Genomic DNA, 9,262 nt, shown 5'->3' with positions numbered 1-9,262 from the left:
CCCCCCCTTTTTTTTTTTTTTTTTTTTTTTTTTTTTTTTTTTTTTTTTTTGCTTCCGTCTTGATCGTTGTGAAACGGTATATTATTGTGGGTTAAATTTTAATTTCCCATAAAATTAATGGTATTGGGCACATTTGCATGTGCTTTTCGACCATTCATATATCTTCTTTTGTGAAGCATCTGCTCTGATGTTTTGTTTTGTTTTGCCTGTTTTTGGAGAGTGGGTGGGTGGGTGTGTGTGTGTGTGTGTGGTTTTGTTTGTTTCTGGTTTTTTTAATGGATTTATAGGAGTATTTGTTCTAGGTACAAAAATTGTCAAATATGTTTATTTGACATATCTTCTCCCAGTCTGTGGCTTACCATTTCATTTTCTTAAAGGTGTCCTTTGATGAGCAGAAATTTATATTGGTGAAATCTAATTTATTAGTTTTTTCTTGTTTATTGCTTTCTGTATCCTCTTTAACTAATCTTTCCCTACCCCAAAGTCACAAAGGTGTTGTTTTCTTTTAAAGTTTTTACATTTTTAGTGTTTACTTTTAGGTCAATGACTACCTCAAATTAATTTTGTTGAGGTGTTATATAGAGGGTCCAGGTTCATTTTTTTTCCACACTTCTAATTGTTCCAGTACTATTTGTTGAAAATTTTTCCTTCCCCCGTTGTATAACCTCAGGAGCTTTTTCAAAAAGTCAATTGACTGTATATGTGTATGTCTATTTCTTACTCTATTCTATTCCATTCTATTTCCTGATACTTCTGACAATACCACTCTCTTCTGATTACTATAGGTTTCAAGTAAGCCTTCAAATCAGATAGTATTGAGTCCTCCAAATTTATCCTTTATTGAAAAGATTTTATTAACTATTCCAGGTTCTTTGCATTTCCATATGAAATAAGAATCAACTTGTCAATTCAAAAAAAAAAGCCTGTTGGGATTTTGATAAAAATGGCATTGAACCTACAGATGAACTTGGGAAGAACCGACATCTTAACAATATTGAGTCTTCTAATCCATGACATGGTTGTCTTTCCACTTACATCTTTAATTTGTTCAAGCAATATTTTATAGTTTTAAGAGTACAGTCTTATACATATTTTGTTAGGTTTGTTCTTAACTATTTTATGTTCCTTGATGCTACTGTAAGTGGAATTATTTTTAAAATTTCATTTTCAAATTGTTTGTTGCTACTATGTAGAAATGTAAGTGATTTTTATTTGTTGACCTTATATCATGCTATATTGCTAAATTCACTTATTAGTTCTAGCAATTGTTCTGTAAATTCCTTAAAATGTTTTAGGTAAACAATCATGTCATTTGTGAATGCATAGTTTTACTTTTTCCTTTCCAATATTTATGCCTTTTATTTCATTTCCCTTTCTTATAGTTTTACTTCTTCCATTCCAATCTTTTCTTTTTATTTCATTTCCTTTCTTTATTGCACCACCAAAGGCCTCTAGTAGAAAGCTGAATAAAAGTGGTGAGAGTTGGTACCCTTAACCCTATTACTAATCTCAGTGGGGAAATGATCAATGTTTCACTTTAACTACAATGTTAGCTGTAGGCTTTTCTTAAATGCCCTTCATCAGATTGATGAACTTCTCTTTTATTTCTGGTTTGTAGAAAGTTTTTATCATAAATGGTTGTTGAATTTCTCATGATTTTTCTGTATCTATTGAGGTGATCATATATTCTGTTAACATACCAAATTTCATTAACAGATTTTTTCCCAGGCGATCTCCCATCCAAGTACCAACCAGAACCGACCCTGCTTAGCTTCGGAGATCAGGCGGGCACGTTCAGGCTGACACGGCCGTAGACCATTAAGAGATTTTTTAATGTTGTCAGTCTAGTATTCCTCAGATAAATTCTATTTGGTTATGATGTAGCATCGTTTTTACATATTTCTGGATTCACTTTGCTAGTATTGTCATAAATATTTTTGTGTTGGTGCTCATGAGGAATACTGGTCTGTAATTTTTTCTTGTAATGCCTTGATCAGGTTTTAATGTCAGTGGTATGCTATCCTCATAAAACAAAAGTTTAAGAGTTGTATCATTTTTAGGGCCGGCCCGTGGCTCACTCGGTAGAGTGCAGTGCTGATAACACCAAGGCCACGGGTTCGGATCCTATATAGGGATGGCCGGTTTGCTCACGGGCTGAGCATGGTGCTGACAACACCAAGCCAAGGGTTGAGATCCCCTTACCGGTCATCTTTTAAAAAAAAAAAAAAGAGTTGTATCATTTTCCCCTTAAATGTTTAACAGAATTCACCAATAAAACCATCTGGGCTTGGGGTTTTCTTTGAAGATTGTTTATAATGTTTAATTTCTTACTAGATATAAGACTATTCTGACTTTTTATCTCATCTTAAATCAGTTTTGGTAAGTTGTGCCTTTCAAGTGTTAAAATAAATGGGAGGTCATTAGACTGAGGCAGCTCTAATGCCCTAGTAGCAAAATGAAGCTTAAGCTCAGCCAGTCATGGGCAGCCAACTAGACATTATTTATATTGTCTTGAACTTCTCACCTGAATAGTCCAAATAAGGCAATCACTCAAACTTTGATCAAATAATTTCTTTGCTCTGCTTCCTTCAACCCCCTCTGGTGGAGACCCAAATCACTTCCAGTTTGGAGCTGCCCATTACATGAATCACTCTCTGCCATAAAATTTTAATGTGCCAAAGTTTATCTTTTAATCCAAGGAATTTTGCCATCTCCTCTAAACTGTTAAATTTGCTGGCATAAAAAAATTGAAAAACTGATTTTTTTTAAAAATCAGTCTTGCTAGGTGTGTCATTATGATAAGTATATTTCAGTTTGTCATCCATGGTTCCTGGCTTGTTCTAACCTTACCCTGCCTTTCTGCCTCAGAGCTGGCCGTAAAGAAATCCTCTGACCTACCTTATCTGATTGTAGGTCATAAGACTTTCATTTGAAAAGGAGTTACACCCCATGCCCAGGAGGAAGGAATGCTGCAGAGAGAGGCTGAGAAGAACCTGAACAAATAGGCCTTCTTTAGCTTCCCTACCCAGTCTGTTAGCATTAGACGATATCCTTTTGGTCTAATCACATTTTTACATGGTTGTCCATGCTTCAATTATGCCTACATACTGAAGCTTCCATAAAAACCCAAGAGAACAGCATTCAAGGAGCTTCCGAATAGCTGAACACATGGAGGTTCCCAGAGGGTGGCACACCAGGGGAGGGCATGGAAGCTCCACACCCCTTCTCCTATGTATCACCCTATGCATCTCTTCATCTACATACTTTGTAACATCCTTTATAATAAACTGGTAAATGTGTTTCCCTGGGATCTGTGAGCTGCTTAAGCAAATTAATCAAGCTTAAAGAGGAAGGAGGGGATCATGGCAACTCTGATGTATAACTTTGGTCAGAAGCTCCAGAGGCCTGGGCTTGTGACTGGCATCTGAAGTGGCGGACAGTCTTGGGGACTGAGTCCTCAACCTGTGGGATCTGACACTATCTCCAGGTAGTGTCAGAATTGAATTGAATTGGAAGACACCCAGCTGGTGTCCACTATAGAATTGACCTACTTGCTGGTGGAGAAATCTCCAAACATTCGGTCACAGAAGTCTGTCATCTGTGTTGATGATTGTGCTGTAAGAGAATAAAAAATGTTTGTGTTTCTTCCTCTAACCAGGGATTTACCAATTTATTTATCTTTTCAAAAACGAACTCTCACTTTTTTTTTTCCTTTTTGTCTTTTTTCGTGACTGGCAATGGATCGCAACCCTTAGTGTCGCGCCCGTACCGGACCGGGACCGGCAACGGGATCGCAACCCTCGGCGTTGCACCCGCACCTCGCTCAGCCAGTGAGCGGCCGGTCTGTATGTGGGATCCGAACCCTCGGCGGGAGCGCCACCGCGCTTCCCAAGCGGCACACTGTAGCAGTGCGCCACCGGGCCGGCCCGCGAACTCTCACTTTAATAATTTTCTGTATTGTTATTCTACTTACTATTTTATTGCCTTTTACTCCAGTGACTATTCTTTTCTCCTTCTTTCTTTTCTATTTTCTCATGTTGTTTGCCATTTCCAGTGCTATTCATTCCCTTTTGTAGACATTGATTTCTATCTGATGTCATTTCTCTTCTGACAATTTTCTCCTTTGAATTTTTCATTTCAAATATTGTTTTTCACATTCTATAATTTCCATTGTTTCTTTTTTTCTGCTTCCCATGTCTCAGCTGAGAACCTCCATTTGTACATTCTATAATGTACAAATATATATATGTTTTCCCTTTAATTTCATATACATATTTCTAATAGTGTCTTTAAAGTCCTTGTCTCCTAATTTCCCTCTGGGTTATCTCAGTTTGTTTTTCTGACTGCTTTTTCTCTCGACTGTGGGTTCCTTCACATGTCTAGTAATTTTTATTTTATACTGGACATTATGGATATGTTATAGAATCTCTGGATTCTATTATTTTACTCTCAGAAGTGTTGCTTTTTGTTCTAGCATGCCACTAAATTATCAGCTGATCACTATGAACTTACAGAGGATTTGTTTACACATTGTGGTGGGTCTGTTTCTTTTGCTCTTAACACAAGGTAAATCCTTCATCCTAGGTCACGGTGTTCTCTGGTAAGCTATGGCTCTGCATGGGTTTCAGTGAAAAGCCCTATGTTTCCCAGCCCATCTAAGTTGGTGGGACTCAAACTCCAAATTCTGTCTCCCTGTGGTGGCAGTTGAGATATCTGTTGAGCTCTTTCAGCCTTCCAGCTATTGCTTACCTTGGAATCTTCCCTGCACAAATGTACTTCAGGTCAGATAAAGATTTGAGTGAACACTGCATACAAATTTTAGGACTCTCTGTGTCTTTCTGAAATTTCTCCCTCAAAATCCAGTCACTCTGGCAGCCCCAGGGTCCATCTTCTAACATAATGACTGGGGTTTTCTGCTTGCGTTCTAGCCTCCATATGGAGGAGAAAGGCCCTCAGATAAAAAGCCAAATAAACTGGTCAGAAATTAGGAACTGTTCATACTGTGCAGTTCCTAATTTCATGGGTCAAATTCCCTCGTTTCTGCTTTTTGATTTTTCTCCAGTGCCTTCAAGTAGTTATTCTTTATGTTTTGTCTATGTTTATAATTGTTATCTCATACAAGCAACTCTGCACTACCTAGGTTTGGGTTTTTAACTGAGAAAAAGAAATCAGATCCAAAATTCTTTAAAAAGATAAAGACGTCCTCTTTTATGCTACCAGTGGGAAACATGTACCCCTGAATGACAATGGATTTACTAAACATCAACAATTATAGTGTAGACTATATCCGAAAGAACTGAAGTCCCAGAAATGGAATCATTTGGCAGATTTGTAGATAAAATATGACCAAGCCCAGGGAAAGCAGAGTGCCACAGAATGCTAGGAAGAAATATCTCAGTTTTAGACCCTCTACTCACCTGGGCATTCATTTATTCAGTACATTCTCAGAACACATACTATATGTTAGGTACTGTGAAAAGCACTGGATATATGAGAAAAGGGAAAAAGAATCTCCCCCATGAACTTAGAGTCTGATTGGGGAGGAAGAAGACAGACAGTAAAGATGTAAAAATACAAATAATTAAGTAATTGCCAAATGTGAAGTGATATGAAGAAAACTATTTCAAGTGGTAAGGGAATAACTTTGCAAGTAGGTCACATTTCAGCTGAGTCCTTAAGAATCAGAAGGAATCAGTTATTCAAAAAATGTAGGTAAAGGGGGATTCTTTACAGGGAGACAGAATGCACACAAGAGTAAAAAAAAAAGTGAAAGACCTTTGTAGCAGGAACTTTGTGGACAAGGGGTAAATGGTATGCAGTAGAACTGAAAAGGTAAATGGGGCCTTTAAGGCAAGGAATGAAGTGCAACAGAAACACACTGCAGAGTTTTAAGCAAGGAGTAAAAAAATCTGATTGTGTTTTTAAAAAGACCTCTCTGGCTCCTTTCCAGAATGAGACCGGTTAGGAGGTAACTAAATCAAGTAAGAGGTGATGAGGGCACAGACAAGGGCAGTGGCAATGGAGAGTATAAGAAGTTAATGGTTTGAGACATAACTCAGAGGTAGAACTGAGTGGCTGGCAGTGGAAAGGAAGAGGAAAAAATAAAGGATATATATTCTAGCTATCTGGACTAGCAACTGGGAAAACGGTAGTACTATGACTAAAATGGAGAAGATGGGTTTAGAACTTACCATAGTGTGGGAGACAGAAAAGTAGACGTTATATAGTAATAAGTGCAGTGAGGAGAAATAAAGCAGGGTAAGGGAATAAGGAGTAATGAGGGCTGCTTATATTAGATGAGATGGTCGGGGAAGACCTAAGTTAAGGGAGGAGGCAGGTCTTTTGGGTGAAGAGCATTATATTCACAAGGAACAGAATGTGCAAGGGCCCAAAGGCAGCAGAAAATTTGGTGTGCAAAGGAATAGGCAGTGGACAGGGCTGCTAGAGTGCAGTAGGCTAGGGAAAGAATGAGAGGGAACAGGGAGCCAAGGCAATTCATGTAAAGGCATTATAGACCATTATAAGAACTTTGGTTTTAATCCTAAATATGATGGGAAACCACCGCAGGATTTTGAGAGGGAGAATAACATGATCTGATTCATGTTTTTAAAGGATCACTGTGATAACTGGAGGAAAACAAACTGCAGGGGGGCAAGGGTGAAGGAAGAGTGACTAGGTTAAGAAGCTAAAGCACTAATCCCAGTGGAAGTGGTGAACTGCAGGATATATAACCCTGAAACCCCCTACAATTTGCTGAGTTAGATGTAGGATATGTGAGAGGAGGAGTCAAGCAGAGCTCGAATTTGTTTAGTCTGAGCAGCTGCATGAATGGTAGTGCCATCTACAGGCTGAGCATCCCTAGTCTGAAAATCTGAAATCCAAAATGCTCCAAAATCTGACATGTTTTGAGTGCCAACACAAGCGCTGAAAATCCCACATCTGACCTGATGCGATGTGTCACAGTCAAAAAACACAGGCACACAACACTCAGTTTACACATCATCCCCAAGGAGGGGGAAAAAATCCTCTCTTGTGTGAATATGTGTAAGAAAATGATTGCTTATCAATAATATATAAATTCAGAATCAGGAATGACGGTGATGTGTAACAACCATAGATTGTCTACATGGGTGGCTCAGATAGTGATAACTTTGCTTTCTGATGGTTCAGTGTACACAAATTTTGTTTCATGCCCAAAATTATTTAAAATATTGTATAAAATTAACTTTGGGCTATGTGTATAAAATGTATATGAAACATAAATGAATTTTGTGTTTAGACTTGGGTCCCATCCCCAAGATATACCATTACGTACAAGAATACTTCAAAAAGTTTGTAGAGGGCCGGCCTGGTGGCGCACTGGAGAGTGAGCCACTTGGGAGTGCGGCGGCGCTCCCGCCGAGGGTTCGGATCTCATGTGGAGACCGGTTCCCGCTCACTGGCTGAGCACGGTGCGGGCGCAGCACCGAGGGTTGCGATCCCATTACCGGTCAGTAAAAAAGACAAAAAGGAAAAAAAAAAAAGTTCGTAGAAAAATAGAATTAAAAGCAGTTCAGCCTTTTTGGCAAAAAGAAGTGAACTTCTTTCCTTCACCTCCTGCCCTTCTCGTACCTTTTCAGTGAAATTCCAGCATTCAAGCTCGGAACCAATACATTACTCTCTGTGCCTAAATGTTCCTCAATGTGATGGATTTTTTTTTTTAATTTATAGAGCATTTCTAGGGGGTGGGGGAAACACACCTAAACACTTTATCTCCAAGTTACAAAAGTTTGAGGTGCAAAGGGAAGGCCAGATTTTTTTTAATGAAATTATATAGATTAGATCTCTATATGTAAACTGTTTCTCAATTTTGTGAGGCTCCGTTGGAAAGAACCCACCTCTAGTGCTGTTGGTATGCAAGGCAGCGGTGCTTAAACAATATTTCCTGTGCTTACCAGAGACAAAATGTACCAATCTCCTGACACCATTCTCTTCCACTTGCTTCTGGTGGTTACCAAGTCTTGACTATTAGAAGTGCCCACGATGGGGCTAACCTTTATTATACAGATTGTGTATTATGATCTTGGTGCAGCCATAGTGCAGCTCCATATTCACTACAGACCAGACCATTTGTATCTGGCATCACTTACTAACACACGACATGCAGCTTTTCTGTATCAATTGCAGCAATGGGTAAGAATATCGGTATACATGAAGGAGTAGAAAACAGATACTGTTTTAAATAATCTGTAATTTCAATTTTTTTTTTTTTGCTGAAATACATTATATTGTATGTTTGAGATAATTCTAGTACAAAACATAATAAAACGAGATGTATAATAAGCCTTTTAAATCACCGGTAAGTGTACAAGTGGAACTGAAGCATTTATTGGACAAAGTAATGTTACTCTAATGGTTACTTGCTCGTGCGTTCCCACACTGTGTTCTAATTTGCTTCATTACCTTGCTATTTGATACACAGTGTGCATTTCTGTCACTGTAACTACTGTAATGACAAACTTTCATCTTACTGAACAATCAAAATGGCACTGATAGGAATGAACTCCAGAGGCTGGGCCTGACAGGGAGGTGGTCGCTCAGGCCTGATGCCCAGCTCTACGACCTGTACCTCTCAACTTTTGCCCTATCTGTTAAATATACGCTATGTCATTAAATGCTTCTAAATCTAAAAATAAATAAATAATACAAATAATATAAATCTTTCCAAGAACTTCTTGAAGTACCCTCATATATTCAAATATTCCAAAATCAAAAAAAAAAAAAAAAAAATTCCAAAACACTTCTGGTCCCCAGCATTTCAGATAAGAGATACTCAATCTGTATTAACATAGGAACACTGGAGGAGAGGCAGGCTTGGAAGAGGAAATCAAAAACATGCATGCTTGAGAGTAATTCACAGGCAGTGCTTCTCAGACAGTAACGTGCACATAAATCACGCACAGGTCTTGCTAAAGTGCAGGCTCTAATCCAGTAAGGTCTGAGACTCTGCATTCCTAACAAGCTCCCAAGTGATGCTGATGCTTCCAGTCAACAGACCTCACTGAGTAAAAAGTTGCTAAAAAGTAAGGGATAGAGGAAAAAGGATAATTAAAAAATAAAAATTCTCATTAAAGTGAGGGTAAGTGAAATCCAGAGCACATAAGGATTATCCTAGAACAGTTCTCAAACTGACCTGCAGCATCAGAACCACCTAGAAACTTGTTAGAAAAACAAATTTTTGGCATCCCGGATCTTCTGAATCAGAAACTCAGGGCATGGGGTT

Source organism: Galeopterus variegatus, unplaced genomic scaffold (assembly GCF_000696425.1).
Source record: "Galeopterus variegatus unplaced genomic scaffold, G_variegatus-3.0.2 Scaffold4593, whole genome shotgun sequence".
In the NCBI taxonomy this organism is placed as follows: Eukaryota; Metazoa; Chordata; class Mammalia; order Dermoptera; family Cynocephalidae; genus Galeopterus; species Galeopterus variegatus.
The sequence above is the reverse complement of the archived record's forward strand: the minus strand, read 5'-3'. Positions refer to the sequence as shown.